Source organism: Pezoporus flaviventris, unplaced genomic scaffold (genome assembly GCF_033815535.1).
Source record: "Pezoporus flaviventris isolate CSIRO_AGI_PZ_B2104156 unplaced genomic scaffold, CSIRO_AGI_Pfla_v1 ptg000073l, whole genome shotgun sequence".
NCBI classification, from domain to species: domain Eukaryota; kingdom Metazoa; phylum Chordata; class Aves; order Psittaciformes; family Psittacidae; genus Pezoporus; species Pezoporus flaviventris.
This window is the reverse complement of record NW_026892621.1, coordinates 1052105-1075245: the sequence shown is the minus strand read 5'-3', so window position 1 is coordinate 1075245 and position 23141 is coordinate 1052105.

Here is a 23141-nt window from a genome sequence, read left to right as displayed (position 1 = left end):
GGTGGAGCAGGTATCCATCATGCAGCCTGGGGAGGCTCCCATGCCAGCGCAGGGGGATGCTCAAAGGATTGATCCCAGCCTAGTTTAATTGAATTATTAATTTTATCTGCTTTCACTGAAATAAGGATATTAGCAGATGTGATATTAACAGATACTAGCAGGTTGAAGGGCGTTACCTTAAGGCACTTTCAGATTTGGTTAGCAAACAGATAAGAGAACTTGCAAACCCAGACACCATTGCTATGAATTCATTCTCGTTTTGTTGGCTAGCTTGAAAAATTTGCTGGAATTAATTCCCAGTGCAGTGTAGCAGGAGAGGTAGCACTGTTTCACAGCACGTGCTTGTAAATAGTTTAAAACAAATACACAGATGGTTTGTTTTCTACTAAAGTAAACATGTACGGGCTGTAAATAGCTCAGAGGTGCAGCACTCCCCTTATCTGCCCAGTGTTGTCAGAAGAAACGTATGCTTTGCTTTTCCAGACTGAACTCTCTGGTCTGTTCTGGCTGGATTCTTTCAGTATCAAATACACTGTGATAAATAACTTCCTTGTGTTTTTAAAAGAAAATGATCAATTTATTCCCCACAAGTAGCAGCATCATTAAATGCACCAGCAAGGTAAGATAATGAAAATTACTTTCAATAAAACCCCTGTCTAGCTTTCCTTTAACTTCTTAGCTCAACTGGAAATTTTATCTATTATCTGTTGATCCAGCACTAAAGAACTTGGTAGAAATTTATTTTTTTAAAAACAGATTGGAGGAAGAAAAGACTGTTCAGAAAAACATGCCGAATGCTCTATATTGTCCTCCAATACAGAACAGAAACTGTGTCCCTTCTGCTCAGAAACAATGTGGTAGGCTTTAGCACAGGGAGAAAGGGAGACTTTCAAGTTGCTCAATTGGAAAGAAATGTGTGATGTTGCTGAAGTGGTTTGTATTGAATTGTTATGGGAAAGCTGAAGTGTTCTGTGGCTGTGAACTGATGACCTGTTGTAGAGCTGTCTGTACCAGTGGGAAAAGCTGTACACCGCTGCTAGTGGTTACTGTGTTTTCACACTTGCTGCATAGGGCTGCTTCTCTGAGCACTTGGAATGGGCATTGTGGTCAAGATGCCATTTTGGTTATCTTTTTAAGTTAACCTGGCTCAGGAAGAACAGTAAGGCGTGCTCTTGTTACCATTGCTGCTTAAACTTGCAGTTGTACCTGAAATGATACCATTTAACTTTTGAGCAGTTTGACTGACACTGAGGCTAGATTTCCATTGATTTCAATGGGCTGTCACTCAAACCGCTATTGGCATGAACTTTTGCTGTGGTTGTAGCTGTTCCAGTGCTCCTTGCAGTGTGTATTCTCATGTGTGTATCTGTTACTTGTGCATCCCCTGCCTTCCTGCTGTGATAACTAAGTTCAGTTTGGAATATTTGGAATGGCCTGTTGTCTAAAGCAGAAGCAGCCTTGATTTACTGTAAGTGTGTGATTTCAGTCATTCTTAGTATCTTTCTTGATCTGAAGTGAGCGCCTGAAAAGTCTGGTAGAATTTGAAATGGAATAGGTTGGTGATAAGGGTTTATTAGCCTCTAAGTAGCCTCTAAAATTCTAAACAGAAGTTTACAGTCTGTGGATAGCTAGGTTCTGCCAGTTAATTCTAATGGATGTTCATGCTTTGTCTGAATACATTTCGTTGTTGTTATATGCCTGTTCTCCATACACTGAAGCCTGTTGACACTCTGCCTTGCTGGCAGATGTCACTCTAGGAGGAAAGCATGATGGAAAATGAAAAAACAGCAAAGGAAATGTATGTTTTCCTTAGAGTAATAACTTCAGTTTTTATGCAGCAGCCCTCTTCTGACAGGACACAGAAAACCTTTACCAGGCTTTCAAGTTCCTTGTATTTTTTAATTCGTGTGACTTCCCATGTTCCACACAAGGCATCCAGAGATGTTTGTGCCTTTTTCTGCTTCATGAAAGCAGTTCCTTGGAGGAACACTTTCCTTTGTGACTCTTTCTATTTGCCTTGTTTTGTGTAGAATTACGAAGATGGGGGGAGGTTACTACTACTGCTACTATTTTCAACAGGAACAAATAGGTGTTTTTTCAAGACTTGTACTTAAGCAGGCTTGCAGGCAGGATCAGCCCTTACTGTCTATAAACCAGATGCCTGTGTTTATCAAGCCAGACAAAAGCCTTGACAAATGTTAACACATAAATACAAACAATCCCCTGAAATAGGATGGCTCAGGAATGTTTACTGATCTGAACCATCCTTTAAAGCTGTAGGAATTGCTTATTCTTGACTGTTGTAGTGCTGCCTTAGAGAGCCTTCATCAGAATCAGAGATTCTCTTCTGGCGTAATATTAACATGGGAGCAGGAATGTCACTGGCAGGAGTGATAGACCCTATGGTGTTGTGAAGATAAATAAGAAGGCAGTAGTACATACATCATGTACTGATTGACTACCAGCTATGTTATTTTAAAATGGGCTGCCATCAAGAGGCCATCAGTAACAAATGGATGAGTTTTATCATTTGGGGGGTGTTGGTGTTTGAGAAATAGATGAAGTGGTGCTTCAAAAAAAACCTAAAGACATCAAAACTATTAGTAGTGAATTTTAAGTGTTACACTAGTCATTCTGTCATGGTTCTCTTCAGGCTTTTGTGAGAGAGGTACCTTTGGGATAGTACTGAATAATATAGTAGTCTGTACATTATCATGCTGCTTTTCACGTTCTGCAATAGGCAGTCTCTTTGTCTTCCTAAAGGAACATAAAAAATGTATTTTGGGCTAACGTTTCTGTGAAAGCCTCATTTTTGGTGTTTCAAATAGTGAAGATATCGCTCCTGTGTATGAGAGATGGATCTGGGCCACTGCTGCTTTTCCTCACAAAGTGAGATTCACCTGGACCAAAGAGGAAACATGAGGCACTGGTGTGGTGGTTTCAGAACTGCTTTTCAATTCTAAATTTGCAGCATCGACTTGAAACAGTTGGAACACCATAGGGATTTGAAAAGCAAACTAGTATTTAAAGAAATTCAGACTGGTTCTGCCATCTGAAATGTGATATGTGTGCAGGGGAATAAAGCTTCCGAAGCTCAGAGATCCACAGTATTCTCAAGGACTAAGAGAGATGCACCTTTGAATTTTAATGCAGTGGGTTTATGTGTCACGTAAGATTGCTGGCTTGGAGGTTTTTTTTTTTTCATAATGGATGGAAATAACTTTTAGACTGTGCCTATGGCTGCAGATATGTTAAAATTCTGTTTGGTAAATTGATTTCAGTGCTTTGGGTGAAGGTGTGTAAGTGATTCCAGGTTAGGAGTTTTTGGCTGATTTCCATTGTCAGGCCCTGGGCTAAGAACTTTTATCATCCTTTAAAATAAAGCAGATCAACCTGCGAGTCTTTTCCTGAAGAAACTAAATAGTAAGTCCAATGTAGATGTAATTTGTTGTGCAAATTTATTTATCCTTGAAGAAGAGAAATGCTAATTGCTGGTGAAGAGGTGGCCGCTTATGGGATTCTTTTTCTAGGTGAATTTAAGTACCTGTCACTGTTAGGAAAATATCAATAGTGGCAAGTATGGCAGGGAAATAACAGAAAGTAGAGATAATGGCACGTGTAATGAAAATTTACTGAACAATAAAATGGATATTTACGGTACAGATGTCTTTCAGAAAGACAAATGACACGTGACATAATGGCAACAAGAAGTAGCAGGGTTTTGTGTTGCAAATAAACAACTCCCTTGAGAAACTTGAAGCGTCTTGTTAACTGGGGTCATTACTTCCGCTGTATTGAAATGCACGTTTTTTTCTATTTCTGTTTTCCTTATGACAGCGCATTTATATCGGCAGAATGCTTTCTTTGATTCTCCTCAATGCAGCTGCAGGAGTGAAAGTTCTTATATCGGGGTAATTATTCTTCCTAAGGAATTGCTGTCCTGTAACACTGATATATATCAGTAGAAAGCATCTGTTCAGTGGCTTTTGGCAGCATCAATTTAATATTACATCACTAGTGATATGGAGAAAGCATAATTCAACTTGGAAAGCTCTTTAATTGTTTATCATTTTTGGGTCTTGGTAAGAGAAAATTTAGTGTAGTAGCACCCTTAGATAAATACAGCTGAGAACTGTAGTTGCTGCTACATTCATGCTATCCATTGCCTGTAGAGTGTGCTTTAAGTGAAAGGAAAGTTTTCATCATAAAACCTGTGTCTGCTCGGAAGTATGGTCAGTGGTTGCACCTTCTTTCTCACATGATGATGTAGCTAGGCCAGTTCAGACCTTGTCTTGCATAGATTAGAGATTATGTGATTTGTCTGAGCATTAGTTTTGCATTCTGGCCAAAACTGAGGTTTAAATCGGTTATCTCTGTTCTTTCTTAAGCTAGACTTGTAAGCCTGGTAATTCTTGTATCACAGATTTAACAAAGAAAAATACTTAAGGTGAAAGAGGTAACTGAGAGAACAGGCTTTGGCCATAAAGATTAATAAGTGTTTAGAAATACTCATCACTGGTCTAATTTGATTAATTTTGAGAAGGTATCTGAAAGATTTCTCCTTCCACATACAATGGAGTGGTTTCTGAAAACGTGGAAAGAGGTTTTTCAAAAAATGTTGGGAATTCTAGCTTGTGTGAAATTCCTGCGCATTTCATTCTCACTCAGCTTGGCTTTGCCAAGCCTGCATGTCGTATCCTTTTCATGATACTTTTATGCCTACTCTAGGTAGTGGGTTACATGGAGGGTTACTGGGCTTTCTGTCGAGTCATGAAAATAGCTTAGGACAATGTTGCATTTGCTCCAAGGTTCTGGAGGTCAAGATGCTGTCTTCACAGGCTCTTCAAGAGTAGAGGAGTATCAAGAACTCATGCTGTTGTGTTCCAAGAAAGAGGGAGAGCCATTACGTACTCTCCAAGGATGCTTAAGCACAGCAGCCATAGACCTGTAAAGTTATTTTTACAAATCTATTTGTATAGGTGCTTGGAAACTATGATAATTCTTTGAAACATTTTAATTGAGAGAGATGCTAGTAAAAGCAGGGAACATAAAATGAAGGTTGCAGTGTTGGCATTGTTACCTGGCCACCCTGCAGAAGATGATGTTATGTGCTGTTTAGATAAGCTTTCAGTACAGCAGCAGAACTGCCAGAAGAGGTAATGAGGTTTGCTGGAGATTTTGACAGCTAGCTATAGGAAATGGCATCGATGGCATAACATTTCACTGAACATCTGTCAGTGCTTTAGGGAGGTGGATGCTTCTATGCCAAATGGGTTAAAAACTTTCTTTCTCATCTTAATAATAATGTATTCCCTTCTTACCAACTTGAATGGGATACTTTGAAAGTTTGCTTTCCTTTATGGAAGGTTTTGTGTTTGCTTTAGGAATGGGTTAGCTCTAGAGAACTATCAGACATAGACTTTTCAAATGACTGGAGCGCACTGCTCTTTAGAATGTAGAAATTCACACACATGGCTTAGACATCTGTGTATTTAATGTTGTTGTTTACCATATATTATTCTAGGTGTCATAGTGATCTAGGGGGACTGGCACATACAGGCTTCCAAAGTTCTTGCTATGAATTCATGCATGAAATGTTCTAAAATAGAGGTAAGATTAATCTTGCCTAAAGATGTCATGTGTTGATTTTTGTAGTGTCTGATCCTTAGTTGTGCAGATCTTGGTGCAAAGTGCCATTTACTTAAGAGGTCAATAAAAGAACTAAGACAAAGTCAACATTTTTCTTCCCAGGCAGACTGCTGTAAGTGTTGCACAGGTTCACAAATTATTTTTCGTTCTCAGAAAAGCTAATTAGACATTGGTTTATGCTTGCATGACATGAGAACGCTTCAAAGATGTGATGATCAGATTCCTGTGAAGTCTGAGTTTGTTTACAGTTGCTGATGCATAGGATGTAGGTGACAATTGATGGAGAACCAGACGGGTGAGAATTAGAAGTGTCCAGCATTTTGTTACAGGCACTCTTACCTGCTGTGTTCTTCCTGCAGAAGGTGCAGCAGGATATTGAACAGGCAGAACAGTTGAAAAATACATGTAAAAAATTAAATTACTGCATGATTTTCAGAGAGAATAAATGTATGAGATTCTAGTTTTAGATTTCCTACTTGCCTGAAGACCCTCGTCTGTGGTGAGAATGGTTTCCTTCAGTGTGGGGAGGGATCTGAGCTCTTCCCTGAAGAATATCCTTCAGACTTCCTTCAGGACAAATCCTCAGTTGATTTTCTGACATTGTGTTGGCTTCAGAGAGCCAGCTCAGGTAGAAGACTTAAAATAGGTACCAGTTCTTACCTACCCATTCTGCTAGTTCATTAGTTTGCTTACATGAACTGTGGGATCTCCATTTCCCCCTTGTTCAGTGTTAGTGCAAAGTATCTTCAGGCTATGAGTAAGGTGGCACTTTAGCAGTGTTACCGTTACTTATGATAATAGTAAAGCTTCTATATTTTAAAAGATTGGTTAATTTGAAGCGTTTGCACTTCAAATTCCAGTAAATTCCAGTTAACTAGAGCAGCTGCTGCTGAAACCTGCAACACTTGATGAATAATAGCTATGAAAAAAACCCAAAATATATGAATTGAACTAATTTACTCCACTTCCCCTTTCTCCTCTCCCTCAGGATGGGCATCTTCTCCCATCTCACTGTTGCTTGCTGTACGATCTCTGCTTTTACTCATCTTTGGGATAACAGATGTGATGGATGTGCAAGGAGTTCAGAGTTGTTGCCATGCTTTGAGCTTTTTTGGCTAAATATTGTGCTTTCAAACACTTCTTTGTAAATTTTTTTTCCAACTACAAATAACGGCAATGAAAAGGTTCATTAAATAGTTTGAAAATGTGTTAATACCAGATCATGCTGACTTGCTACTTGCAGGATGTCATTTTCATCTAAAGCTAGCTAGGAGGCTTGACTAAATTACAAGTATTTCTTCTGTATTTCAATTAATAGGAGCCATGTTTAATATATCTCACCATGGCTTTGCCAGCAACCTGATTTCTTTCTGTTTTTAAATGACCTCCTTTCTACACTGTTGGTGAAGGAGCTCTGATGCACCTTCTTGTGAGCAAGAGTGATGGCTTTGGGTGATGCAGAGGGAAAGGCTGTGAGCAGTTGCAACCCCTTGTATGTGCTGAGAAACAAGCCAGGCACATGTGGTAACGAGTGGGAAACCGGTACTTCTGGGTTGAGGGGGGGGAAGTACATTTCTGAAGGATCCTGAAAACTAAATCCTGTTTTCAGTGGCTGTCCATATACATCATTTATATTTATAAAGCCTGTCAAGATCAGACCCGTTGGCCTTGATCCTTAAGATAGGTGTGGAAAGTATCCTCTTTTTTTAGTGTGGGCTTTTGATGCTTGGGAATAGAACCATTGCCACTTCAATACCTGGAAAATTTTTTGAATGTTTCTATGATTTTTTGCTTGTTTTTGACTTTACAAATAGTAACGCACACAAATTTATATGTTTTGGGTTGTTTATCTCTACATTTTTATTTGTAGAGGGAGAAGGTTATTTCAGGCTTTTTCATGTCCAAAGCCCTCTGAGTTCTCAAGTGTGTATTCAAGCCTGAGTTTTTAAAACCTGTGGGGCTGCAGGCATCAGTGTGAATTTGTATTTTGTATTTGTTACTGTTCTGTAAACCAGTGATTGCTTATTTGGGCTGCAGTAATGTTCTGGGTTTGCAGGCTGATGAAATGTCCCAATGTACGGGTGAACTGGGGGCATCCCCTGGCTTACCTGTTTTCCTCCTTCCCTATTCTTGACATCTGGATGCTCCACAGACATCCAAGACCTGGCCCTCATTAGAGCCACAGAATGATCAAGCCATATGTGAAAAACTTGTTTTGAACTCTCTGATAGAGCAAAGTACTACACTTGGGTAACATGAATCTCAGTCTTGTGAGTAGATGCTAAAATTATGCTTGCTGAATAAGATCTGGAAAGGAGTATTATGTTAAGTGTAAACTAAACGTAAAGTTTTTATTTTTTAACGATTCACTTATTTCTGAACATTTTCAACCCTCAGTGCTACCTGTAGTGTAGTTCAAACTTTCTTTTGTAAAAGGGGCAGTTCAGGAAGCAAATATTTCCCGATATACTCCTAGAGAAAATTCTCAAGTTTTTGGTGTTTCCTTCACACCCCCCCCCCCCCCCCCCCTTTTTGGAAAAATTATGTCTTTATTTTGTGGCATTAAATAAAGGATTTGAAAGGAGGAAGAAAAAGGTGGAGGAACAGACCTTGGAGCAGTCACTAGGGGGAATATCATTTATATTTAAGAGATTTGTGGAAGGTGGTAGAAGAGAACTGTAAAAGATTCGATGGTACTGCCTGTATTCTCAGACTTCCTGCTGGCTGCTGGCAACAGCTGCTTCATTGAGATTATTGGTTGTAGCTTCTATTGTGAGAGTTTTAAAGCCGTTTATAAACGATGTATGAATAACCCACTTGGTTTCCCATCCCTGTCTATGCTTCATTAACAGACAGACCTGCAGGAATATAACAACTTTGAAAGCTTAAAATACTTAAAGCCAAGACTTTATGAAAATCTGTGTAAAAAAAAAAAAAATTCGTACTTGTCTCCAAATTACACCTTCGTACTTCTATGGGTGAGATTTCAATGGGAAGCTTTGCATGAAAGCAATGGGAAGTAGCTGTTGTGGCAAGAACGTCCAAATAATTTGGGTAATACTTAAAGAATAAGTTTCTCTCTCAAGGGAATAATTTTGCTTTACTGCAACTTGTACTCAAACTGGAAATACCTCTGCTTGTTGGTTAAATGGTAGAGACAGAACAACACGGTGCTGCTTGGCTCCGGCAGTGATGCTGTCTTTTTATGTGGACTATGAAGTTATTTTTCTTGTGTATGTTTCCATGTATTTCTTTTCCTCTGTATATGCTTGTGTCTTTATGATCTCACTTACTTGTATAATTCTCTAGCTTCAGTTCGTTGATGTTCTTTGTGGATTTATTCTTGTACTACCAGTTGACTGGTATAAGACTTGGGTCTTTCCTATAGTTTAGCAAACCATTGTAAATCCTTTATTCACAGATGTGAATTCGTGAGTATAGTGATGTTAGTTACAAGTCCGTTGGGTTCATAAAATGTAAACTCTTCATCAGCAGTTAACCATGTTGGCTCACGGTAGGGTGCCTTTCTATTTGAGGCTGGGAAGAGTCCATTAGAATTAGATTTAAGCTTGTTTTTAAATGGTTAAGTAACTCTTTGCAGCTTATTTATACCTTTAATTCTATGTCACTGTTAAATGCATAGGATGCCATTTGCTGTGACTGTCGTTGTTGCTTTCTAAAAGGCATATAGTTCTGTGTTCCTCCAGTTCTCTCAAAAAACAAAACACCCCAAACAAACTTTAAACTCCCAAGAGTATGAAAGGACTTTAGTCTTGGGACTAATCTTAGGAAAGACTTAGTATCTTCTTCACTGACGATATGTGCCATCGCCTGTACTGTATCATCTCTTATTTGCCTACTGCTGCGCGGTTTCACTGGTGTGAAAATGTCTGATGGAAAAGAAATTCAAGATTGTTGTCTTCTTACTGCATTGAAAAATACCTAGACTTTTACAAAGCTTTCAGAAGATTATTTGCAGTCCATTTAGGGAAGCTGGCTGAGCTATCAATAGATAACTCAGGTCTTTGCTTGTCTGAGGTATCCTTGAAAGTAAAGAATGTGAAAGGCTGCATTTTCTACTTAAATTTGACAGCTGCAGTTGTTCCAGAGTGAGTACTGAAGAAACACCACTGCATATTTTTTTCCAGATCCTTGCTGAAATGATAATGAGTGCTGCTGAGGGCATTTATTTCTGATAATATACTTTTAAGGTAACGCGCCGCTTTAGGGAGCGCCTTCTCATCTGATCCTTTCTTAGTTATTCTGTCACAAAAATAAGTGTTTTCAGCTTTTGAAACTTAAGGATAGATTATATCTTGCTTTCTACCTTTACGATTAGTAATCAGGTTCCATATTGCCTGTAGCCTTGGAGGGAAGGGAGCATCTTTGACCCTGGGCCCATAAGTTGAGTGGAACCAGTGGTTACCACCACAGTGGGGAAGCAGATATGTGTATAACTATGTGTCTATGTCAGCCTGTATCTTACTGTGCTGGTTTGGGCTGGAGCGGAGTTAATTTCCTTCATAGTAGCTGGCATGTGGCTGTGTTTTAGATTTGTGCTGGAAACAGTTTTGGTAATTCAGAGGTGTTTCAGTTATTGCTGAGCAGAGCTTGCAGGTGACCTCAGCTGACATTCCAAACCATATGGTGTCATGCTCAGCTTAGGGAAGAGGGAAGGGAGGACATTCAGAGTGATGGTGTTGTCTTCCCAAGTCACCATTAGGTGTGATGGAGATCTGCTTTCCCGGGGATTGCTGAACCCCTGCCTGACCATGGGAAGTGAATGAATTCCTTGTTTTGCTTTGCTTGTGCACACAGCTCTTGTTTTGCCCATTGAACTGTCTTCATCTCAACCTGTGAGGTTTCTCATTTTCACCCTTCCCATTCTTTTCTCCCTCCCACCACTGAGGAGCATGCGAGCAGCTGTGTGGGGCTGTGTTGCTGGCTGTGATTAAACCATGATATATAATTGCATAATACTTCATATTTCCCCTCAGGTAACACTTCACCTGTTTGTTAGGTGCAGTCCTGGCAATGCTGTCCTTAATCTGCTTCACAGCTTGTGTTGTTAAATTGACCAGCACTGACATTACAATTGGTGTACTGATTTCATGTTGGTAGAAAAGGGAAGAACCAGTGATATGATAAAGGTTGATGCTACTTTGCTCTTTTGCTCTGTCATTCAGCTGTAGGGTTGCTTCCATTAATGTGGAAAATTCTTTTTGTGTTCTGCTGTTGGACCTTTTACTTGTGTCTGTTCTCATATTTTTGTTGGTTTCTATTCTTCTTGCATCCTCCACTTCTTTCCTTCCTGCTGTATTTTTTTTCCTAGCTGTAAAATATTTAATGATTCTTAAAGTTCAAGGCAACTTTGATTGACAGAGTCAATGCAGAGTGCTAGCAAGGTTCAGAGAAGTTGGGCAATGCTAAAGGAACAATTGTGTAGGTCAACAATTTTCTCTTGCAGTTGGCATTCCCACTGAGAAAATAATGTAAAAGATACACTATTAACTATTTGTAGATATTAGAAGTAATCAGGTGTTCTGGAGCATCTCTGGTGTTGGAAGTTTCAGGGAGGAGGCCTGTTCTGCACCAGTTTCTTCTCTTTGTATAAAGGTAATGAAAGCTCTCACTTCTGGGATTGTGTTCAGTGGGAGAAGCTGGTAATGTGCTTCTCACCTAGGAGCCTTCAAAGTACAGTTGTCATTCAGCATTTTGATTATTCCAGTGTCTGTTCTCTTGCGTTTGAGGTTTTTTTAAGTATAGTATGAGTGAGATCGTAACATGGACTTTGAGAAATAACACTGATTACTTAAAGAATGACTCAGGATAAAATATCTCTTTCTGGGAATATGTGTTCAGTAGATTAGCATTATTGAGCATTCTCTCCTCACATACTCTACAGATGATTTTGGCAATCTGAAGCTATTGTTCTTTTCTTGTCTGATGTAATTACCAGTACAAGGAATAATCTAATTAGAAGACAACAACGATGCGTTCTGATTGTTCTAATATATTATGTTACTGCTTTATCTTTGTAGTCAGGTTTAGTAAGAAATCATTTGACAGCATAGCAGCTTGTTTTACAGTGCTGGAAAATATAACTTCAGTTTTCTCTGACACACTTTTACTGGTAGTAGGCTTGAAACCCTGTATCAGAGGGTTTTAAGCTCTTCAGGTGCATTGCTTAGAAATCTTTTCTCATCTAGTAGTGATAGTGCCAGTAAACTACTGAGTTTAGTTGTCTGGGAAATCAAGGGGCTTGCTAACTTACCCGGTGCAGTTCTTAAGTAGTGCAGTAGAACAAGAAACAGTCATTCAGACAAGCAGGCCACTTCTGAAAGGTTTAGTATTGAAATACTGAGCGTTTAGCCTATCCACCGAGTCTTCTCTGAGATATGCAACTGTACCTGGGACAAAGTGCACTTGGATAGTGTGCAGATCTTCAGTCTCTGTTTGAGTTGCTGCTTATACATTTCATGAATTGGAGCCATTCTGGTCTACTCTGCAGGACTGTAGAATTGAACCTCTGTAATAACCACATGCATGCTTCTAGTGCTATTGGAAAACTGTCAGTGCCCCCCCATTTGCCGATGGAGTTTACTGAAGGCACGAGTGCACGTTACCATGTGAGGATCTCAGGGTACCTGCCAAGCTGTATGTAATAAACCCAGGGCTGAGTTCTTTCCTTAATAATTGCAAGACCATGCTTATGGCAACAGGAGAATGACCATTTCATGTTAAACCCACATGTAGCAGAGCAGTTGATAGTGGGGATGGGGCTGGGTCGAGGAGATGTCAAATGGATTTTAAGTACATTCTACTCAGCTACTCGGATTAAAAGTCTCTCTCCCTCACATGCCATTCTTTCATCTGTCTGATGTTTTAAATTTATTTCCTGTTGCTGACAAAGAATTTTTGGCCACTTGAATCTAATAGGTGATCTCTTTCCCCAGGAAGAGATGGACTGCTTGGTGCTTGCTGAACTGATCTTCTGCATTCACTTTTAATTAGATGAGGTACTTCAGGTGGCACTGCATTTTTGTTATATTATTATGTCTCCAGGTCAGAGATGAGCACTTGCATGATCTATGATGAGTAGCATTAATGGGATATTTTACTTTTAATTGTTGGCAACAAAGGGTAACAAGAACTCAGACTATTAATAAGTGCTCCATGATCTAATTTAGAAACCTTTTCCACAGACTTTACCTTTGCTCTTCTTTTATTATATTTTAAATGAAACACAAGGTACAGTTAGACTTTATTTCTGCCATGCCTGAGCTCCTTAGTGTTAGTAAATATATGTAAATAGCTTAAGCCTATTAAGATCTAGAAAGGCTATTAAGAGATTTTTAAGATCGCTCAACTTCTACATACTCTGTGTTCAGACTTAGATTCCACAATTGGAAAGCCTGTCCTGTCTGATCAACAAAAATAATTGATTTAAACAGATCCTTAAAAGTTAGAATGGTGGTGAGATGGTAACAGTTTGAATGGCAACGAGTTGAAGTAGCAACTGTAGTTATTCTACACTAGGATAGTTCCATGCATTATCTGTGAGGCTGTTACACACAGGAGGGATGTATAAGGGCTGCAAGTTAAATATTTAAGTAAAACCAATATCGGTAAAAGATGCATCTATCCTTCTCATGGCTAGATGAAATTGATTAAGTTGAATTGAGTTACTGCCTGTCTCTACAAGCTGTGTGGCATCCTGCTATTAAGTAGTCTTTCTAACTGTGTGTATGAAGAAATAGCTTGCTCTTCATTTGCTTGATCTAAAATTCAAATGCTCATTGCAGTGTGCAACTTCATCAGGAGTATTTAGACAAGTTAAATGATTCAATATGGTAGCTTTGAATAATCTAGTTTCCATGTGGAAAATCACTTTTATCATCTGGCAAAACGTGTGGATTTTACATTGGCTGCTTTTTTGTACTGTTTGTTGCAGAGAATTTGCTTTATTGTTAGCCTAACCTCAAAGCATAGATCTGTTACTTAGCTCAGAAATGCATAACTACAGTTACAGGGTTTTAATGCATGTAGGGATATTAATCTGTCTGTTCTGAGCTTTTCCTTTGGATAGAGGTTACTGTGAGCTCTGCTGGAGCAATTCTTGTATTGATGCAGTTGTGAACCTTGATTTTATTTGTGATTTGAACTGCTTCTGTAGTGCTGTTCATTGTAACATTGTTGTAACATTATTATGCAGGGATGGCATTTAAAAATGTTTGGTAGATAAGGTACTTGGAAGATACCTGTGATGTATTCAGCTTGTCATAAATTTGGTCTTCTGCTGCTGCGAATATTATTTATAAAACAAATAGTTCATCACTTGAAGTTTTATTCCATTTGCGGTAATGCAGCAGGCCTTTGATTCTTCCTAGTATTTGTTATGAAATACTGAAAATTCACAAATTGAAGATGAAAATGGTATCTGGGTTGCATAGTCACCTGTCAATACCTAGTATTGACTAGTTGAGCTGGGTGAAGTTGCTTCTAAGATTGAAGCAATTCTGTGTATGGCTGCCAGCAGGTCACTGCCTCAGGCTCCTTGGGTGGATGCAACACAGGTTATAATAACAGTTCTGAAGGAAAGCTGCAGAGAGCTGCTGGTAAAAGAACTTTCCCCTTTGTTCATATTTTCTACCTAACCTTTAGAACCTCAGATGTCATTTTTTTTATTGCATTCCTTTTGGACAAATTTGGGCTGCTTTGAAGTTAACAGAAGTTTGCCACTGATTGTGGATGTGCAATTCATTGCTACATGCGGTTTATTTTGTGCAATTTAGATTGCAGAACACGAGGTTTTCTGCCTTAAATTATAAGAGGAATGAGGAATAAGGAGAAAGTCAAAGCAACTCTGTATAAGGCAGCTATCAATCTGAAGGGTTTCTTGCAGGCATGCCGGGAGGTGATCAGTGCTACGACATGTTGCCAATGATCTGTTGTAAATCCTTTATAGGCTCTCAGAAAGCTAGTGCATAATTAACCTTTGCTTGAAATTATTCTCATAACTAGAGAAGAAACCTCCCAAGGTAAGCATGGAAAATGTAATGGGCTTTCCTAATGCTTCCCTCTTGAACATCTTGTGGCTTATTCCCAAGTGGAATTGAAAACCATCAGGGCAGCAGGAGCCTGCCTGCTCTGGGACACAAGTGGCTGATAGGTGTATTTGAGATGCTGGGATTTCTCTGCAGCCTTAGATTTTTACATACAGACTAAAAATGTGTTTGCTACTTTATAGCGTGTAGCAAAATGTTCTTCCCTGAGTACAGGCTCCTTGTAAATGCTGCAGTTTGATTCTGTCTGTTGAGAAGATGCGAGCCAAGTCCTGCCTTACTATAAGCAAGGTGAAAGCTATTTTCACAGGCCAAGCCTTATGTCATTTTCACAAATGAATACTATAAATTCAGTGGCCCTTTGAGTGTTGTTAGTTTTTCTTTACAGCAACTTCTGAAATGCAAGGATTTTACATGATAATGTAAAATAGCTGTGCCATGATCGAGGCAAGGACCAGACCAGTTAACTGCCCTTCTAATGGCTGCTGCCAACTTTTCCAAGTCTGCTGCATTCTTCAGTATTTGCACTCTGTTCAGCACAAGCTGAGCACCTTAAACAATGCTCTGTTGAATGTTGCAACAACTCCCAAATTTGTCTTAAAAAATTTTCAAGGGATCTTTATCTTCCAATGAAAGATATTTTAAAAGTAGTGGGGAAGAAAAGTAATATTGGGAATCGTAGGTGTAAAGGTTCTGGATACAGGCTGTCTTCCAAAACGGCGTTTTGATATTCCCATCCTTTTGACATTCCCTGGACACTCACTTCCAAAGGTTTTCATGTTATCTTCAAAAATCAGGATTTTAGGATGGTTTCAGAGTGGCCATATAGTCATTGTGTTATAAAAAGACCTATCTTGAAGCCTGACAATAAACTGTTATGAGGTTCTTCCAAATGGTTTTGAAACTTGTGTATCTCCCAGCTTTCTTGAATTTTACCCAGATGTCTGATAAACACACCGTTTCAAACAGTACACTAGATGTGACAGACACTAAATTCAGCAGAAAGTAAGTTATTCAGTGTTTTTATAGTTGGCATGTTTCTTCTTCCATAGACTCAGCACACTTTTACCCCAGTGAGTCCCATTTACTAGTGAGCTGGAATTCAACTGTTGAAAAATCTCAAGCTGCTCACTAGCAGCTTCTCATATTACAATAATTACTTGTTTCTTCTGATGGTTTCCTCACTTGGTTGTGTGTTGTATTTTTAATGTCACCAAGCTGTGCAGGAGCTGATAAATCAAGTATCTGTCCTAAGATCTGCTCTGGTGGTGTCTGCTCTAACATGACTTCTTTTAGCAGCTGCCACTGTCAGGCTGATGCATGAGGATTTAAAAACAATTAGGAATTTCAGTTTTCAAACAGCTACTCTGTATTTTCAAGTCAGTCTAAGTTCATCTCACTCCCCACAATGGTAGGACTTTACAAAGGCTTGAATTTCTCAATGTGCTTTCATTTTCCACATGTTAGCTTGAAACTGAGAACTGACGGAGTTTTAATATAATGAGCTGAAATCCTGTTGTAACATTTGACTGTTATTTTTAAGTATTTTTCATGCATCTATCTGCTTGGTGGTAATGATTTGGAGACAGACGCAGAAGAACAAATACGTGTTATGTCAAGGAAGGTCAAGTAACTGAAACATTACTGTAGGTCTAAAACATACCTGAAATATGTTCAAGTGTAAAGCCTTTTAATTAGTAGGCTTTTTGTTAATGCTTATGTCTGTCAGTCTCTTTAAAGTGTTGGCTTGCAAACTGGTGCTTATACACACTATATATGTGTGTCTGTATATATCATATCTACGTTGGCCTCTGAAGTTGCATTTATGCTGTCAAATTGCTCAGCTGGAAAAATACGAGTACGTATTTGTCAGTGTAAAGAATAGAAGGGTTTTAGTAGGATTAATAAGGAAGACAAAATATTTTGGTGTCTATGGTGAGGAAGATATTTTTAATTATGATTTCTTTTGGCAGGTTGGATTCTGTAGTGATGATGGCTTTTGAAAGAGCAGTATTAGATCTTCTAGCTATGAATGGGAAACAGGAAAAAAAGCAAATTATTCATTCCTGAACACTAGGGAAAGAAGCATTAGGTGTTTCATAGCTCAAGTGAATGATTATGGCAGTGCATTTTATCCTTACGTGTTCTATCAATGCAAGGCTATAACTTTTGTAACAAAGGTAGGTGCTGCTAGCACTTGAAACAGTAAGGAATGTGCACAGTAATCTCTCCAGAGACCTGGCACCCGGTGAAATGATTCCCTTCTGTTTGAATGGCCTTTGTTACATGTCCCCTTGTAGTTGAGAAAAAGAGAATCAGCATTTGTCTTCCTTTGTTCTTGGCAAAGGTGAATACTAAAAGCTATATGTGATTTGGCTTTGGTCCCTAGTGTTGGGTCATGGAGACTCCTTAGGGCAGGGCATATGGGCTTTCTGTGTTCACAGAATATTTAGAACAGAAGGCCCCATTCTTGATTGATCCTTAGCCACTACTACAATAAACTGCATAAATTAACAAAGGGTCAAACGCAAGCAAACAGTTGTTCTTGTTAATGCTGTCAAAGGTAATGTTTAAGATGGGTTCTGGAAGAAAACTCTTGGTTTTCCAGTAGCTGATAGTAAGGCAGTCCCATGTGTTCTCATCTGGGTATTTTCAGTTAGGTCTCCAAATCCAAACTCTGAGTGTCAATTCTGACTCCTCCTAATTCTAATCCAGGTACTAGTTCTAGAGTGAACATCCTGAGGTGGTCATTAGCACTCAAATGTACCTTTAAGGAGTCCTTAGATTTTAAAATACGACGTCCTCAGCAACCAGAGCTTGTATTTTCCTCAGGCCTTTCTTTCCCATGTTGTTACCCTTCCATAATAGCAAATGCTGTGCCCATTGTTAGCTTTCTGTTTATGTTTGAGAAAGGGGCTTTGCAAGAATCCAAAACGAAGTATTCTCCATTCTTCTGATTCAACGACAGCTGACCCCAAACACTGGAACTACATTTCTGGAACAAAATATTTTCTCTTTATAGATGCTTATGTCCTGTATGAAACCAGAAGGGTTTTATTGGATGATAATAAATCATATTGATGGCAACAAAACAATAGACAAGTTGCTGAGAGGAAATGACTATCCCACAAAATGTGCACCTGGCTAGAGGGATTTAATAGAATCAATAAACTCTACTACTTAGAGTACTTTGCAGTGTTGCTAAATGCTCTGTAGACAGACAAAATGCTGTATGAGGTTAATTCTGTACATGGTGGCTCTGTACTTATTCTTAGAGAAATGTTCATGTTGCTAATTTAGTAACAGTATGGATTGTTGCATATACTTGTCTACTAAACATTGGCATATTTCTTACCCCAGGCTCGTTATTTCCTAATAGCTCATTATCGAATCATGTTTGGAAAAGGGGCTGCTGAATTACTCAGCTGGAATGCAGGCAGAGGTTTGGCCTTACTCATGACCTTCACCAAATAGCAGGAGGCATCTGCATACATCTTGTGCATGACAGAAATGTTTAATCTCCATTCTCCTGTAATACACTAGTGTAACTGAGAGTGAAATGCGTAGGGTCATGTTGTCTGTTCCTTGTGCACTACAGAATCACCCTTATCCTCTGCACTGACCTGTGTGGTATGGATTTTTTTTCCTTATCGTTGAAACTGAAATACTTGTGTAGCTAAAATAGGCCCCAGCGAGGAGCTCTTAACAGTGTACAATAATGAGAAATACCTTTACTTTTCTATTTTCTTCATACGATGCACTGGTTTATTGTAGAATATAGTAGTGGGAAGTTAATGTCATTCTATGTAGCCATTTCAGAGGATGGATTAGCTGTAACTGTTTTATCTGTATGGATAGAGTTGTGACTTGTAAAAAGTAGATCTAATTAAAAGTCAGCCTTTGGGCTGAGGCTTAAAACAAAACCTGAAGGAACAGATGTTGTGTTGAAGCTTCTCACCAAAGAGAAACATCAGGTTTGTCAGGGTTTTGCTTTATGACCAGATCTGTGTTTAGTGGTTATCCTGAAATGCATAGTGTTAATGGTAACACTTTGGAATTACTATACGATTTACTAATAGACATTTTGGCAACTGGTACTTTAACAGGTAGTCTCTAAATGTTAATGGTTGTTGAAGTTTTGATGATTTTGTGGCAGAAGTATGTGCAGTAATGTACACTTTAATAAGTATATGGAGTAAAAATGGCATCAAATTAACAGGCTGCAGGAGGGTGGGATATTGAACTCCTCCCCCTTCCATTTGTATTTTTATGAAGACAAATATCATTAATAGTTTAGCTGTGGAATGAGCAATTGATGTGTACTGGCAGACTCATACCTAGTTTTGAATTAGTCACTGTGATAACCGACAGCTATCACGTATGTTGACAGCCGTCCCTTCTGCCCTGTATAAAGCTGTGGATGGTCATTTTCACCTCTTCTGTGACGTAGCTGTTGCTTTCTGGTGATGATGATGAGTTGTTTTTTAATTGTGTGCTCTAGCTGAGGAATTTCTGCTTTCTTAACTGCGATTGAGGTTTTTTTTTTTCTTTTTTAAACAGATCACTTGTAAAAGGGAAATAAAATTTCAAGTTGTGCCCTTTAACTTTTCCTTTTTTTTTTCTTCTTTTGGTTTCCCCCCTATAAATTACGCTTTACTCTAGCGAAATGAGCTCTTGTTCAACAGGGGGATATTCAAAGGTGACCAAATAGCAGGAGACATTTTTATTTTAGTGACAGAGGGGAACAAATAAATGTGTTCCCTGAATCCCAGCTTTGCAATTACAGGGAGAAAGAGGCAGATGCTAGAGACAGACTCTGTTAGAGCTAGCATGCTCTCCAAAGGAGAGCTACCCACCTTTCCCCTCAGCTCCCTGGGAAAAGGCTGGAAGCCCCTTCTGCAACTACTCCTTGGGCCCGTGTTCACTAGTTGCAACAAGGCAACACTGATAACTGCTAGTTCTATACTTACCCTGCAGATATGCAAGGGTCAGGTTCCTCTGCAAGATGAGCAGCAGCAATTGTCAGGGAACATCAATATTGTCTTGCCTAAAATATACAGCTAATACCAGATAGTCAAGTATATTGAGTTTAGCCTCTATTTTGAATGTGTGGATATGATTGTTCACATGTGGTGGCCTAAAGTTATTAATCCATTGAAATGATTCTCTTCAACTGCCTTGGTCTTCAAACTTCTTTTGACAGATAAGAAGTGTGCTCTCCCATATCTTACGATCAAATCACCTCTAGGATACATCTGGAATAGTTTTGCAATATATATATTTTTTTTTTCCATTTAAATACCTTTTATTAAACTCCTAATATTTTTCTTGGAGTCGGAAAATGGTGATTGTATCATTTTGGATCTTAGCAAGATAGTTTAGATAGTGTGCCGCTTTTGAGACAAAGACGTATAAATGAGTATTAGAGGTTTTGATACATGATGTATTCGACATCAGCCTTGTGAATCAGAGAAAGGATGCTTGTAGCTGTCTGTTTGCTAAGAATGAACCAGCTGCTATTTATCTGGGAAGTATTCAGGAAACAGCCTCCTGTTAATGATCCATTGCATGATCTGGCATCTAGTAGACTAATACAGTCATCTTTATGGTGAAAGTTAGGACAAATTATTAAATATTCATTCAACTTTTTATGCTTTCGAAAATACACTAAATATGGGAAAAACATTAGTGAGTGATCGTAACCCAAGACCAATCTCATAGTATAATCATAGTAGAAGTTTCCCTTTAAGCAAGCAGTTGGCTGTGGTTAGTAGAGGGGAGGTTTCTGTATTGCAAGTGGTAGCATACAGTGGTGAATGATTTCTAATGGAATCCTGTAATTTAAATTATTCAGTTGATCCCTGAAGAACTAAGCATGTGGAGGAATCTTGATTTGGCTATATTTGTTTCAGTGAGTTATTTTTTAGCTTTGAAATTGTATATTTATGCCCTTGACAAAAACTATGTCAAGCTCCTTTTGAACCTTCCTGAGGATACAAGTCCAGATGTAGCTTGGGCTTCTTCAGAGGCTTGCCTGAGTTATGACAGCTTCCCTTGCCTATTCTGCAGTTGAGCAGAACTTAAAGTAGTATTCAGCTGTTCTTGATAGTTTGTAGCATTGGTAAGAGTAATATTTTTTTTAAAGATGTGGGATTCAGTGGGATACTCAGATGACACAAAATAGAAGTTTCCTTAATGTGCGACTTCAGTATATTTGTGATGGGCAGCCACTTCAGACTATAAATTTATTTTAAAACACCCAAATTCTCAAATCAAAGCTTGTTGAAGTGGAAGCATCATTAAAACAGGAATGAAGGTTTGGAAAAGGGTGGGACAAGTTTTATTCCTTCACTGAAATGAGCAAGTTCAAGGCAGTAACATTTGGAGATGGAATCTTGAAGACCCATTTCAGCTGTCAGGATAGTCTTGTTTAGCTCCTTCAGTTCAGTCTGGTGTCAATTTTCTCTTTTAGTGGACTTAGAAGGCAGTAGATAGGAATGTAATGCTGGTGATTTAAAGATGGATGGATGCAAAGCCTATTTTTGAAAAGGCCAGACATCTCTGTCTGCCTCTTCATTTGCACAATAACTGTCTTTCAAATGCTTGTCACCTTTTAAAGTTTATATCACTTGTTGCAAAGGTTGTCATAGTGGTTTATTTTCCATCATAACTATTCTCTGTGTAAGGCTTTTCTTCCAACATTCTCTTTGAAGATGACCTTTCCTTAAGTTCATGCCCTTTGTGGCTGTGTTTGCACAAGCTCCTCCAGCCTTATAAGCCATCCATTTGGTCTTTTACAAAATTCTTCTGTAACTCGTCAAGATTTACTGTGAATTTCTTTTTCCAAAGGCTAGATCTCATTGCTCTAAGTTGTGTTTTTATTATTATTATTCCAGATCTCCCAGTACCTGGATGAATGAATGATATGTCTATGTCTTTGTTTTTGCATATGTCTCATAAAGCAGAGGTTGGAAATGCAAGCAGTGTTCCACATCCGCTCAGAGTCTCATATATGTGCACATATATACATAAATACATAATGTTCCTCTGACTTACAGCATGCTCATACATGAAACCATTCAAAATGGTACAGATAGGTAATATTTGTTGCATTTAAATCCATGGTACTAAAGGATTAAATTATACGTTTGTTTGGTTTTTTTTCATGGCATTTTTTACTCAAAATAATGCTTCTGTTTAATTTGCAACTAAAGAAATGACCCCACTGGGGGGATAAACTATGCTAGAAAAAGTCAGTTTCATACCAAAAAGTAATCATGCTTTCTTATCAACAGCATTGCTGTGCAAGTTAATCTCTGCTTTACAAGTATCTGCACAGAATGGTCATTTCTCAAGTAAATCAGTGTGGAGTTTAGTGCAAAGTAGAGAATAATGGGTTTACTTGGTTTTGGTTCTTGGAGGGTGGTGTGTTCTTGATGCGTTTATGAACTTCTGTATAAATGGTTTAGAAGCTTTTTATAGAGCAGTTTTGTCACTGTGGCACATGCTGGTTGTGTCTCTATTGAATACTATAGGATTGCCATGGGTTGACCCTGGCTGGATGCTCTATCCCTCCTCAGCTGGACAGGGGAGAAAATATAATGAAAGGTTCTTTGCTTGAGATCAGGTCAGGGAGAGATCACTCACCAGTTACTGTGATGGGCAAAGCAGACTTGACTTGGGGGAAAATTAGTTTCATTTATTACCAATTGAATCAGAGCAGGATAATGAGAAATAAAACAAAATCTTAACACCCTCATCTTGTTCCTGGGTTCAGTTTTACTCCCAGTTTTCTTTACCTTCTCCCTTTGGTGTCTGCAGAGTTCTTTCTCTCGTATAGTCTCCCTGCCCCTGTTCCAGGGCTTTTTTTCTCCCTTCTTAACTATGTCATCCCAGAGGCACTGCCACTGTCACCAATAGGCTTGGTCTTGGCCAGCAGTAGGACCATCTTGGAGGCAGCTGCACTGGCTCTGTTGGGCATGGGGGAAGCTTCTGGCAGCTTCTTACAGAAGCTGTAGCCCACCTGCTACCAAAATCTTGCCACACAACCCAAATACAAGAATTTCATCAGAAGCAGTGCAACCTAAGTTATAATTCTTCAGTGCTTTTTAGCAAGCAGTGCTTCTGTTTTTTAAATATTATTATTATTTATGGTGCTGTATTTGACTTAGATGATTTGAACCAGCACTGTCTGCCTAAACTTGGCCTTGAAAAAGCTACTTTATTTCAGGGTTCACTGCTTGCCGAAGTTTGAGTACTGTGCTGTCTGTGAGTTGGAAGTTTACACATGCTATTTAATTACACAGCTGTATCCAAAAGGGAGGGGATAATGTGGTTTACTTTATTATGCAATACTGCATCCTGTATCACTGTCATTTACTAGTTCTGTGAAATAAAGGGTATTCACCAAAATGTACTGTAGCGAAA